The sequence below is a fragment of the Polyergus mexicanus genome, unplaced genomic scaffold (genome assembly GCF_030449975.1).
Source record: "Polyergus mexicanus isolate NDT 795.1 unplaced genomic scaffold, iyPolMexi1.0 SCAF_13, whole genome shotgun sequence".
Lineage (NCBI taxonomy): Eukaryota > Metazoa > Arthropoda > Insecta > Hymenoptera > Formicidae > Polyergus > Polyergus mexicanus.
The window spans coordinates 2,314,588-2,329,781 of NW_027223333.1; the positions used below are offsets into that span (position 1 = coordinate 2,314,588).

The 15,194-nt window shown below is 33.6% G+C and overlaps 1 protein-coding gene across 7 annotated transcripts in view; it reads right to left on the minus strand.

Moving 5' to 3' along the window:
* Eag (ether a go-go) overlaps nt 1–15,194 on the minus strand; it is a 102,493-nt gene that overhangs the window by 37,587 nt on the left and 49,712 nt on the right. The window lies entirely within an intron of this gene.

The window sequence follows — 15,194 nt, forward strand, 5'->3', positions numbered from 1 at the left end:
AAATTGTACCTTTTTATATATCGATGCACATTTATCTATATCAATTGTTATAAATATAATAGCATGTCTCTTGAAACGATGCTTCATTTAATATTATGCAGATAAATTATTGTCCGATGCACGATGTAGTCAAGAAAAATTACAATTGTACAACCTAGACGTATGATAAATAAAATAAATATATATATATTGATACAATAATTAAAATAAATGTAAAAGCTACATATTACATAACAACGAGAGAGACGTCGACGGCGGGAGTAATAATAATCGATGCCTCTCCCGTATAAATGTATGTTACTCGGCTAATGGGTGTCCCGGAAGTTTTTCAACGCGCGCTAGAGTTCATTTAGAGCTTCCCGATAAATTACGAGCGAGGGAATTAAACAAGAGACAGCGCCTGCTTGCTCGCTCGGATGCTTATAACGCGTAGTTTCGCAAAAGCGGAACGAAAAGAGTGTAAGACGAGCCACGCCTTACTACGTGGTTATCCAATTAGTCGTCGAATTTAATTAGCGTTCAACGAGCGCCGATTCGCTCGATGATGTCGAAATAAGAGCCTCGATCAATTCCCATCGAGAGGAAATCTCTCATTTTATCCTGCGCGAAAGACGCAATTAATGACGCAATCATCGCCGGCCGGACACAAATTATACCAGCTCATTAAAGTAGCTCGACACGTAACAGTCCCCAACATTATCATATAACAATCCCAATTATTATTATTATTATTATCATTATGCGCGATTGACACGAAGCGATCGGCACGCAAAATTCGCGGGTGACCGATAATCGGATATCTCGGTTTCTCTCTCTCTCTCGTAAACACCGATTTGACGCACCAAGTTGATTTATAAAATTTAAAAGCATCGCTTATGTCTCCGTCATAATATCGAGAAGAATTCGCAAGGATCCCGAGATGCGGGAAGGATGCGCGTTAATTCCGTCGACTTCGTTTACCCCAGCCGTCTTTCAAATCGTAAACGAAGACGTCTAAGAGGATTCTCGTTGCGAAGAAGAATTCAAGCACGTTCGTTAACAATCATCGACGTCGTCGCGATTCAACGACAAACAGTGGCAGTCGGATAGAAGCGATAGCTTCATATTTATACGACGGCAAACACATCGAAATAAAATCACGCTCGCGAGACGAAAATGTGCACTTTTAATTGTATGCCATCGAGTTATAGCGTCGATATAAAAAATTTACAATCGTTTGTCGCGATTGTAAATTTTTTATAGTTTCATCAGGATTGGGAAGTAACGCGTTACTTGTAACGTCCGTTACCGTTACAGTTACTTTTTTTCGGTAACGATCGTTACATTTTTACAGTAACGCTAATAAATTAGCCGTTACTTTTATCGTTATTTTTTTCGTTCTTTATTATCTTATATCTATTCGATAGATGTATTTTTTTGAAAAATATTTTGTACCCTTCTATCATAGGCTGCATTCTAATAATCACAATGCCAGTACTGAAAATCTATAGTAACGTAAATTATAGATTTTACAATACTGATAGCGAATATTGGAATACACTCTTAATAATATCAATATTTCTCTTATCAATATTTTTAAAAACAATGTTTGATAAAAATTTTCGACGACATTGAAATTTGTAAATTACAATTTAAATTCCTATAAAGATAAGCGTATTAAAAAGTAAAGATATTAACATAAAAAATTAGAATCATTAAATAAGTTTAATATAAAAAACGCTTGCTATATATAGAGACTAATTTAGAGTTTTTAATTGTAACATAGATTATTACATTTAATATCGATTATTAAATAATTTTATAATCTAATAGCTTATTTTAGCATTACAAAAAACAAAAACATAACGAAAAAGTAACGAATCGTTACTTTCCCAGGTAACAATAACGTTAACGCGTTACTTTTATAGAGTAACGTTCCCAATCCTGAGTTCAATTATATATAAAATTAATTATATATAAAAAAATTGTACAATTATTATAAAATTAATTGAACAATTTTTGTAAAAATGGAATAATTAAATAATTAATTTAATTAATGCTATATCTCAATTTAAAGACGATTCGAACTTGCTACTGACAATAAGGAAAATATCGTTGGGACATTAACGTAAGCGATTAAACAAAGAAGAAGAAAAGAGATGTCTCCCGTTGATTTTTAACCAACATCGCATGCCGAGTCTGGGCGAAATAGCTCGGTTAAGTAATATGAATCCGTATCTAGGAGTACCGTGGCCGTATTTCTATCCGTCGTTCCCATTCTTTCTCGAGTTCTAACACAGAGAGTCGGATGCACTCCTCCGAGCGTATGATCTCTGAAGTGGATCCTGTTGCATTCAACGCGCTATGTGAAATAGTATATGTACGATCTCCCTATGTGTATGTGCGTATGTTTGTACGGAATACGTATGTGTGTATGCATACATGTGTACCGGGTGTATCTGTAACATTTGCGGCACGAGTCGGTCGTCGACACGGAGGCTTTCAACGACTCTACGGAGAGCTTTCGAGGGGATACTCGATCAAAAGTGTCTCCTTGTAACATCGTCTTCTTCTTCCCTACCCTTTACATCCCGTCTTCCTTTTCCCCCTAAGCCTCCTCCTCGTTGTCATCGTTGGGACGAGAATTCCCAACGAGACTTAGTTTCTGTGTGGACCTTATGCGATAACTATGTACGCGACAACGCCTACGCTTTGCGGTTGTCCGATATAATACAAATTTACGTCTTAATATCGTGGAAAATATTGCGAGACGAATGTGTAACAATATTAAACAAAAAAATATCTATATTCGCAAAATAGCTTATTATTATAATTTTTGAGAATATATATTACAGAATTGGAACTAATTAGTTTATCAGATATATCAAAGCATTCATCTATTAATAAATATAAATATAAATATAAATATAAATATAAATATAAACATAAATGTAAATTACATTTTACATTATTCGGTAAATGCAATATATAAAATATAATTCGCTTTAACTACGTGATAAAAATAAAATTCTATTTTATCATAACAAATTGCTTATACAATATAAATGATTAACACTGTATTCGTTTTATTTGCAAAATACCTGGACAATGTTTACCATTCTGTATATACTCATATACATATTATTTCGTTTTATTTCATATCTATTTACTTAGCAGATCGCGATGATTCCGATCAATATTTGAATCCTAAATGAATTCTAAATAAATAAAATTATCATTAAAAAATTTTAAGAATCAAAAATCATTATATAATCCTATATGCATATATATTGTATATATATATAGGGATCATAAATATCGCGTTTAATTAAAAATTCTGGTACGTTCAACATTTTCTCGAATTGATTTTGCAAACTTTTTATATATATAAAAAAAAAAGTATTATTTTTTAATATTTTCAAGTTTACTTTTTATTCACAATTTTATAACGTTTCTCTCTCTCTCTCTCTCTCTCTCTCGTTTTCTCTCCCTCTAAAAAAAATTATTATTACAATTTATCTTGCGATTATAATTCTTCTTCATTAAAAATTTCTTTCATAATTGCAGTAGTTTTTATAAATTATTTTATTGAATTATAATGTTCTTCGTGTCTTATAAAAATAAAAATAAAAAAAAAAAACCACACCGTAAAGGATTGAACGGAGGAAGAGAGTCTCGCAAAACAATGACACACCTCATTAAATTACCCCGAGATTCGTAAATCAACACATGGACGATGGCGTCAAGCCGCGATATCTTCCATTAAAGGGAGAGTCGTTGGCTTTCATCGCATTATCTCCCGTCTTAATCGAGGAGAGATAATTTGGTATGTTCGTTTTCAATTACAGCGCGCCGTAACAAAAACTCGAATAAATTTGATCAAAAAGGAAAAGGAAGGGAAACCTCGCCCGAATGGTGATTAAAAAAAAAAAAAAAATTCGACCTATATATCCGTTATGTACAGCGGTTAATGCTTAACTTTTTTTTTTACACACGCAGTTCTTCCTCAACGAAAATACAATATGATAGGATATTTATTATTTATGTGTGTGTGTGTGTGTGTGGCATCGATATTTTATAGACAAAAAATTTGACGATTTTAAAAATATTTCATCATTTTGTGTTTCCGAAAATTATACGTCCGTATATTAATTATTTATACTTATCGTTTAAATATCATTAAATATATGCTGTATTCGCAGACTCTCTCTCTCTCTTGCTTGGCGATTTATATACAGCAGCAGCTTAGTTATATTTATACTCAATCAGCTTGTGTGATCGATATCCGCGCCATCGTATGAATAGGCGAATTATCATTATTTCGGAAGATATATATATATATATATATATATTGGTCGTGGATATTCGATATGCATTAAACATGGGAATGCATTTCTGCGATGTTATGCACGATAAATTTCAACGTAACAAGCTCTGATTGCCATCAACGTGCCAACAGCACGCGGCTATGGTATAGTGCCCCCGAGCTTTACGTATCTATTCATTAATAATTTGCGTTATGAAGCTGTTGCGCGCGCAATGATAGTGTATATATATATACGTGTGTATATATGTGTGTGTGTGTGTGTGTGTATATGTCGTCTTGAGGCGCATGTAGAAGGTTTTAGCCACGGAATGCCACCGCGGCGACCTGTACCAGGATCAGTATATTCACTAAACTACACGTCGATTATTATTATCTAATTTATTGCCTGTGTTCATGGCTCACGTTGTATCAATTAAAAAAATCCATATATTTACCTTAAATATATCGTCATCGGCGCTTACTTACCGTTCAAAAGTTAAACTGTGTATGTCATACGTATTACATAAATTATATTAATTTTAAGGGAACGTACTCATTTTTGAACCATCGAAAAATGAATACATTTTCTAGATTTTTGCAGGGCAACGATTTGATAAAAACTTTTCTCCTTACGATACTATCAAGTACTTAAATAAAAATTGTCAGCTTGAAAGAAATCTTTTTATAAAACTTATGCAAATACTTGCAGATTTATGTCTTCATGCACGGTGTGCATGAAAATTCGAGTTACATTCACAACGGATTGACTTCAAATTTTCCATACGAATTCCTAATAAGATTTCGCATCCGCTTTACGAAATCTTTTTTTAATCCAACTCTCCATTTTTTTTTTGTTATAAACCAGAAAAGATGGACTTTAAAAAAATGAACGAAACTTTTTTTCGACACCCCGCTATTTTTTTTTTATTTTTTAATATTTTGAAAAGAAACGCTTGGATAGCGGATAGCTATTAATGTATTTAATTAACGAACGTTTTCATGCCGTAACGGCCATCTAAAATTTGGAGGAGTTCCGCAAATATTCTCATAGTTTAGAAAAAAAATTTTTTTCTAAGCTGCAAATTTTTATTCAAGTAGTTAGTAATATTGTATCAATATATTAGGTGTACAACTTTGCTTCCGCCGTTTTCCTATAGATGGCGGTAAGTAGTGGTCGAAATAAATAGATCATAGACGTCATGCGATAAACTTGGGCATCTGTCAACATAACCCCATAGAAACATTAGTCGATTTGTGTCCGCGTCATAAAGTTATTCTCGATTGAAAATGTCAATTTACGAGCCAAATTCTCGTCATTTGCGGGAGGTTTTAATTTTCTGCTTCAATATGAAGAAATCTGCGACTGGGGCTCATCGAATGCTCTCAAATACTTATGGTGAAGCCGCTATTAGTGAAAGAACGTGTCGTGAGTGGTTTCGACGCTTCAAGAACGGTGATTTTCACGTCGAAGCGCGGCATAGCGGTGGAAGAGAGAAGGTTTTCGAAGATGCAGAATCGGAGGCATTACTTAATGAAGACTCGAGTCAAAGTCAAAAAGAATTGGCACGATCATTGGGAGTGGACAATACTTTGAATCATAAATGTATAACCAGTTTTTTACAATAAAGCCTCGAATTTGGGGAAAAAAAACGGCGGAAGCAAAGTTGTACACCTAATAGTAAAAAAAATTAAAAATTTTTATCAAGTCACTGCTCTGCAAAAAAATTTAGAAAATATACGTATTTTCACGAACGAGTATGCCTCCTTAAGATTAGCTGAGAGCACGTAACGTAAAAGATTCTAATTATTTATTTTTCATTATCATCCGGTGCGTCTACTATTTATTTATCGCCATCTTGTTTATAGAATTGATATTGATCCTTTCTCGCGACGAATATCTGTCACGTTCGAATCGAAATCAGATCCGATCCGATACACACTCGACGTCCATAATATCGAAGTGCTCTCGCTTTGGAAATGATGAGGGATATTCGGGTGTAATGGAGTAAATGCGCCGCTTTTTTTTTTTTTTTCTACAGCGATGACGTTACGTCATTCACGCAAACGCTGACTCACGGACGCGTGTCAGACATGCTTTTAATGGACTTTTCTACTTAGAGGCCAATAAAATGCACCTGATATCCTCCATTTTTCCGGTAAAGCCGTAGCCTTCGGTAGGTTAAAAGAAAAAAAATGCAGGTGTAAATGAAGACGGAGAATGAAAAAAGCAAGTGACATCGAAATTTAGAGAGTGTCCTAAAACTTATCACATTATCGTACCGCACATAAAAATAATGAAAAAAAAATAACACACGCGTACATTTTTAAAGGATAATCTGATTTTGACGAGATGCCTAAAAAGAAATATTTAAAAATACACACTTAGATGAGAGATAAAAGGATAAACATCGAAACACGTTGCATGTAAATCGCATGATCGGTCGATCAAGTTGTGCATAGTTAATCAAATATTCCATGCGATAATATTATTCTCACGCGACATGATATACACAGTTCAACAGTCATTAGCTACTTTACATATATGAATGAATTTTATGAAGAATTTATTAGGGATAAAAAATTAAGATGTCAGATAAGATATCGCTTCCTTCCCTCCCAGAATTGCCGCGTCAGTTTTACTTTTACGCCAAGTAACCTGTTTGAATCGCCTCCGACGATGTGTGAAATTGTTTTCGTGCGCTAAAGGATTTCTGCTTTTTTTTTCGAGAGAGAAAGAGAAAGAGATGTCAAGAAAAATCGCGGAAATACGGCAAACGATTGCGGAGCAATTAATGCTTCCGCGATCCCGAAGGGAAGTTAATTGAGACGAATGGTGGACGGCGAAGAGAATCGAAGCTCGTTGTAAACTCCATTCCCGGTTGGTTGTGGATCGATGAAACGCATTAAAAAGATTTAGATTACGGATGAATGGTCCACCGAAATACTGACGCCACCGTGTCGAGCTACTCTCTTTCCAACTCGAGATAAATTTCAAAAGCAAACGTGGAGAATTCGAAGAATTAAAGAAGTAACGACGACGGCGTAAAAGCTCTTCGAAATGTCCGTTGCCTTCGAGGCAACGCGCCGCACTGCCGCGACCAACGATTTTTGCAAGCAATTACGATGACGAAGTAGAATCCAATTCGTGATTTATTAATCTATTCCTCGCGAAATGCCCGATATCGATTCTGCTTTCCAGAAAAAAAGGACATGTTAGAAAAAAATAAATATGTTTAACGTTACAGGCGACAAAAAAATGGAAGAAGGTCTTTCAAAAACTTCGAACGTATTATATATTTTGGGCGATAGAGATATCAATTATCATGGCGTGTCGTGAAAAAACCGCATTTAGTTAAAAAAATTGTGCAAATTAGAAACTTGCACATTGTTCCTTCATCATTTTATTTCGCTCACAAAGTTTAAGCTCCTTAAAACAAGCAAGTTTTTTTAATTTTGTCTTTGTCATAGAGAAAGATATCTCACAATTTGCGAAAGTTATAGCGTTAAAGTTACAGACATTTTTCAAAAAATTCTAAATTTTATAAAAAATCGTCTCTTTCAACGATCCTCGCCAAATTTAGTACCAACCATCCTTTAATAATATTCTATTCATGTAAAAAAATTTCATCCGATATCTAAAAATTTGCAAAAGTTAGAAGGTGTACAAACATTTGTCAAAAAATTCAAAATTTTATAAAAAACGAACCCTTTCATCGATCCTCACAAAATTCAATACCAACCATCCTTTAATGATACTCTATTTATGTAAAAACATTTAACCCGATATCTAAAAATTTGCAAAAGTTAGAGCGTGTATAAATATTTCTTAAAAAATTCAAAATTTTATAAAAAATTGTCCCTTTCAACGATCCTCGCCAAATTCAATACCAACCTTTAATGATATTCTATTCATGTAAAAAAATTTAATCCGATATTTAAAAATTTGCAAAAGTTAGAAGGTGTACAAACATTTGTCAAAAAATTCAAAATTTTATAAAAAACGAACCCTTTCATCGATCCTCACAAAATTCAATACCAACCATCCTTTAATGATACTCTATTTATGTAAAAACATTTAATCCGATATCTAAAAATTTGCAAAAGTTAGAGCGTGTATAAACATTTCTTAAAAAATTCTAAATTTTATAAAAAATTGTCCCTTTCATCGATCCTCGCCAAATTTAGTACCAACCATCCTTTAATAATATTCTATTCATGTAAAAAAATTTAATCCGATATCTAAAAATTTGCAAAAGTTAGAAGGTGTACAAACATTTGTCAAAAAATTCAAAATTTTATAAAAAACGAACCCTTTCATCGATCCTCACAAAATTCAATACCAACCATCCTTTAACGATACTCTATTCATTTTTAAAAATTTAGCTCGATATCTAAATAGCGAAAGTTAGAGAGATTGTATAATATATATTCCGTACATATAGATATTTAAAAAAAAAATGATTTTTCGACGTTTTGCAACATTCTAAACACATTGGCATGGAAAACTGGAAAAAAAAAATGTTACGAAAACAAAGCATCCTCTATGTGGAAGCAAAAAGGATTTTTATCTCTCGTTTTTCTTTTATGTCAAGTTTAAACAAAAAAGATATACATTATTTCGAATATTCGCTTTTGCTACGCGAAATACTCTACGCGCTCGCAAGGGATAAATTTTGACCTCGCAATTGCTTCGACATAGAAATAATGTGCATGAATATCCATCCGGCGGCGGCCCCGAGAAAATGGCAGAACATGATACCAATCCATTAGTAAGCGCTGTTCGATAAAAGTATCCGAAGTAGCTGCTAGCTAGATTTTCTTTCTCTTTCCTCTCTCGCCATTACTCAACATTACACGGCATGCATAAAGTGGGAAAAAGAGCGTCTTTCAGAATTTTTCGTGCTAGTCGCGGAGAAAAATTCTCGTACTACATTTTCAAATACTAATGCGTATTCGCGAGTACGAGTCACTGATTCTATAACGACGACGTTCCATGTAACCTTCTTGTAAATCAGAAAATAAATTTATAGCCGACGATAGCCCCCTATCGATTGCTCCTTTCAAATCTTAGACACGCGTATCACCATCGTTAAGAGCATCTCGCAAGATTTCTTTGGTACATAATGACGTAAGGGAAAATGTCTTATGATAAGAATTTTATAGAGGATATTATCCAAAAATGTGTATTCCCCAATATATGCAAATATAATATATATATAAAAATTAAATATGTATACAAGATTTTGTGCGCGGATTTTGGGATATTTACTCAAAATTATTTATTAGAAAAAGAATGAAAAAGAGATAGCATTATTTATTTTAATCATCTCACGCGCGTGACAGAAAATCTATAATAAATAAATAAAATGTAAAAAGGAAAAATTCGCCGGCGTTACATCTTCAATTTCAATGTATTTTTTTCGAATGATACGTATTTTATTTCGACAATAACCATATATTGGGATTTTTAAAAGTACGTTCGCGAATTTGTTGTTACGACGATACGTCACGTATTGAATTTCACAGGAACCGTATACTTCACGCATTTTAAGCCCGCGCCAAAAGGCAACCCATGCAACGCTACAAGATTTAAAACGCGGACGCGATCGTGCATTGCGTTATTGGGAAAAATCGTGCGATGTTTTGGCCGACGATCCCGGCGAGTCTGTTCGTAATTTTGTGAAATGTCGCGTTATATCATGACACGTAAACACATATACGACAAATTACAACGATATTATCTCTGTCCCCTCAGGGAAAATATATATTATCAGATAGCTGAATAACTTGTCGTAGTAAATTTCTCTGGTACTTAACGAGGAAAATTCATTACGTGGAAATATTCAGCGTACGGAAATGTGCTACATTAAACAAAACGTTAAGTTCCGTTAGTCACGTATAAAATTATGTTACCGGAAACAAGTTAAATGTTACACTAACGAAACTATTTTCTTTCGCATGCATCGTTGTTTATCCGAATAAAATTTTATTGTCGCGATAACAAACTCATCCATCTCATCGGGTTCTAAATAATTGTATTTGTTACTTCAACTAAATCGTTTAGTTGAATATCATAAGCTATTTTGCGCATTCGTGCGTCACCGCGCGGTCAATAGTTATGCGGTGTAGCGTGATGTGCAGTATGCAGTGCATCTTCGATCATGGCGGATTCATCTGTTCGGGAAACACTGATTAGTCTCTCGTCAACGACGAGAGAATTGAAAAGATGAAGAATATAATCTGTATATCTTTTTCTCATCGTATCACAAGAGACAACTATCGAGTAAATTTCTTGTCGAATATGGATAAACTTTGGTCGATGTGACAAAAGCAAATGTAACTGCAGTTGGAAAATTTCGTAATACTAACGCACAAATGTGATTCGGTGAAGAAAATTAAAATAAAAAAACTATCAAAAATTTAATTCTACACAATTAATAATTATGTTCACCGAACCAAATTTGTGCGTTAGTATTACCAAATTTTCCAACTAAATTTTTTTCTCGTATTAATTAAAGGATTCGTTTGCCCGTATCCAAACGAGAGATTTAATCGATTCGAAGAAATTTTATTTCATTCAACGAAATGGGTCTGTCTCCCAATGCATAAGCCGCGCAAACTTCAAACTATAAAATAAATATTACATCGTTTATTATGATATTAAATTCGTCGCTAATAATTGTGATAGCTTTGCAGAAATTTATTAAGTTGAATAAAACTTTTTTTATATACCACACAACTTTTCTCCAACAATTGTGCATCGAGTGCATCGTCAAATCGATTTGCGAGACCGCTATATCGTAATCCCTCTCACCGATAAGACTCGCGCTCGTGCCTTATCGGTCGCTGATTGTTAAAGAACGCCGAGTATGAACGACGAGCTTTACCTCCTCTTTAGAAAACGATTACGCATCGTGGACGATCGTGTCGGATGGTCGACAGCAAGTAAGGTCAGACCGATCTTACTTAATCTTGATTCGCACGCGAGTAACCCTCGCGACCGAAGTTAGATCGGGTCAAGGTGCAGCGAAAGCGATAGACTCGCATGCGCTTGCAGTTGGTTATAACAACAATAGAGTTTTTGCGACCGCGACTTGTATAGTATTTAATTCTTCATGATACTATACCGAGATGAACTTGACACGATAATACGCGATAGTTTCGCAAACAAATCGCTCGATTAAGAATCATTGCCGCTCTCGTAAAATAAAATAGAAAAATTTTTCGAATCATTGCCGCTCTTGTAAAATAAAATAGAAAAAAAATTTTTTTTTTTAAATATTCCATATACGCGTAAATAAAAATTCTCGAATCCGCGAACAACTATAAATTTTGTTAGCTCGAGCTCATTCGCGCGCAGTAAATTATTCACGTCGAGCGTATAAAGTTTTTATAAACGCTTACGCGATGCATCGAGAATAAACTCACGCGCGCATCGAAATGTATGTAATGTAAAAAAAAAAAAAAAAAATATATATATATATATATAAATTTTGTACGCACAGCTGGTTTCTAGTTCTGTGATAAAATTGAAGATTGTTGGTATTGTACAATAAAACACGAGCCAATTTGAAAAGATAAATTTTCCACTGGAGATTTTGTATGAACCTTTGTAAAACGTGAATTGACGTAACGTCACCATGCGGAAAAAGGAGCCAATTAAAAAACATCCGATAACATCGATCAATTAAGTGACGTCGTTCTCGGAAGTGTTTAGCCGGATGTTATCGCCAAGTACGTGTCGATATTATTAAATCCTATTTAAGTATATATTGAGTTTGTATCTCTAAATGTCGAAAAGTACATATAATATTTTTCACATTATTTCAGGTTCATTACTTCGTTTTGGCACGCATTTGTCTAATTATACACCCGACGAATCGACCTTTCTTTCTCGTACAAGGATTTTCTGAAAGTCATCGTGACCCAAAGACACGAAAGGCGAGTCTGTAGAAAACGTCTAAGTGGTTTATTATCGCGTCCTTTGCTGCAAACGCAATGCGTCAAAATTATATTTTCAATTAGCATAATACGAGCTCTGTAAGCTCTGTCGTGTTATTACATATGCTATATGATTGCACAAAGCAAAACGCACTGCACTGAGAGACCCATTTCGTTGAATGAAATAAAATTTCTTCGAATCGACTAAATCTCTCGTTTGGATACGGGCAAACGAATCCTTTAATTAATACGAGAAACAAATTTAGTTGGAAAATTTGGTAATACTAACGCACAAATTTGGTTCGGTGAACATAATTATTAATTGTGTGGAATTAAATTTTTGATAGTTTTTTTATTTTAATTTTCTTCACCGAATCACATTTGTGCGTTAGTATTACGAAATTTTCCAACTGCAGTTACATTTGCTTTTGTCACATCGACCAAAGTTTATCCATATTCGACAAGAAATTTACTCGATAGTTGTCTCTTGTGATACGATGAGAAAAAGATATACAGATTATATTCTTCATCTTTTCAATTCTCTCGTCGTTGACGAGAGACTAATCAGTGTTTCCCGAACAGATGAATCCGCCATGATCGAAGATGCACTGCATACTGCACATCACGCTACACCGCAAAACAATTGACCGCGCGGTGACGAACGAATGCGCAAAATAGCTTATGATATTTAACTAAACGATTTAGTTGAAGTAACAAATACAATTATTTAGAACGCGATGAGATGGATGAGTCTGTTATCGCGACAAGAAAATTTTACTCAGATAAACAACTCTATGCAAACAAAATAGTTTGTTAGTGTAACATTTAACTTGTTTCCAGTAACATAATTTTTATTAAATAAAACCAAATTACATGTTCAGTCAACAAAATGGTTCAACCAAATAATTTTGTTTCATGTGGGTCTCTCAGGGTGCAATTTATTATATATTCCTAGGAAAAGAATTATATATTAACAGTATAAAAGAATTTTTTTTCCTTAGAAAATCATTTTTTTATACAATTTGACACTTTTCTATAGAATACTCACATTATATTGTTCTGTGCGCATAAAAATTATTAAATATCGATAAGATATATGATGCATAGTTGATTACTATTAAATAAAATTTATAGTTTTCAGAATATGTGACTGTATAATGGCAAAAATTATTTACTTTATATATGTATAATAATAAAGACAATACTTAACGTTATATTGTAGTAGGTATATTATGTCTGTAAAATGTGATATAGCATAATATACGTTGTTTAACTTGCGTGAAAAGTGACTATATATATTCTTTGCATGATTTTCGTTGCCTAAAACGTGGAAATAAAAGGAAGAAATATTACACACGCACATTAGGGCGATAGTAGGTTGTACATATTTGATTAAGTTCTCTGCAAGATTATAAAATTAACCGTCATTTCTGCCAGATTATTTCATTATATATATTATACATAATGTATGTATATGAATAAATGAATTTCTAATAATCTCTTTCATTGTTGTAATAAATTCCTTCGTATAATTTCTCGACCCCAATATTACTGAACTACAAAAAAAAAAAAATTATATATAATTTCTTCTACAGATTTCTTTGTTAGAAAACGTGTTCAATTTTATCATATCGGATCTACAAATATTTGTAATCGTGCAAAAGTTTTTAAAATTTCCGTGAAAATATTGTATACCATATTTTCATTCCTTTCATTTGCTTCTGCAAATAAAAAATGAATTCACATATTTTCCTATCCTCTTCCGATAATTCATGAACGTAAAGAAGAAATAATAACGATCATCGACTCTCTTTCACGGCAACACGAGAAAATCAAGATCTCTTCGCGATTAAAAATTTTGATACGATTATTTCTTATCTCACCCGCTTTTTCTTATAGCTCTATAGAAGACTGGACGCCGACACAATTTTCCATTGCGCGAAGCGAAAAAGCTGGAAAATAAGAAAATATTAAGTATTGGCGAGAGGTCGATCACGTAGCAACCGAAAATCCTCCCACTTCCTCCCTTGTTGCCAATGCGTTATTACGACGACAGAGTCCCATACATCTGCGAATCGCATCGAGGAATCGAGGCGATGTCCCAATTCGCGAGTACAGCTCTCTCTCTCTCTCTCTCTCTCTCTCTCTCTCTTCCCTACGAAGGGAAGGATGGAAAATGCTTGTGCTCGATTTAATATATCGTGATCATAAAGAGGGTATAGAAACGCGCGGGCATCGTATCGCCATCGACGTGACAATACGAAATAAATGCGCGGGATGGAATTCGCACGAAGCACAAGAATCATCGGGGCCGAAGAAGCTGTCATTATATTGTGGCATCGCGTTCGAAGATAATTTAAATCGTGGAAATCGCTTGTCAATTCTAAATATAAAATTGTGCCCAAAGCGAATCTTACGAGCTGTCGTTAATTGTGAAACAATCCCCTTTATAAATACCAGTATCCAGTATATACAAAGTATCTGTTCATAAATATCCGAGCAAATATCTCGCAACTAATTAAAGTTACGAAAAAGTTTAATAAGAGAAATTAGTACAGTTTTTAGTCTGCAATAAAGCACGTGTAAGAAAATTTTTTTTACTGGTAACCTTTTTTTTTTTTTTTTTTTTTAATGGAACTCTCTATTTTTTATTTCATATTTTTATAGCCCTTTTTAAGAACTTTTCGAAAGCGCTATAATAAAGTTTTTTTTTTTTTTCATTAATATATATGATGATACAAAATATGTATTTTATATCAAAATATGCCAGATTAAAATATAGAAAACTCGAAAAATACTTAATGAAAAAATACTTTACTATAGTGTTTTGAGAAGGTCTCAAGAAGAGCTATAAGAATGTGCAATAAAAAAATAGGGGATTTTATTTAAAAAAAAAAAAACTATGGTAATTTTCATAACTCGAAATGGTTACGAGTAAAGATTTTCTTTCTACGTGCGCTTAATTCCG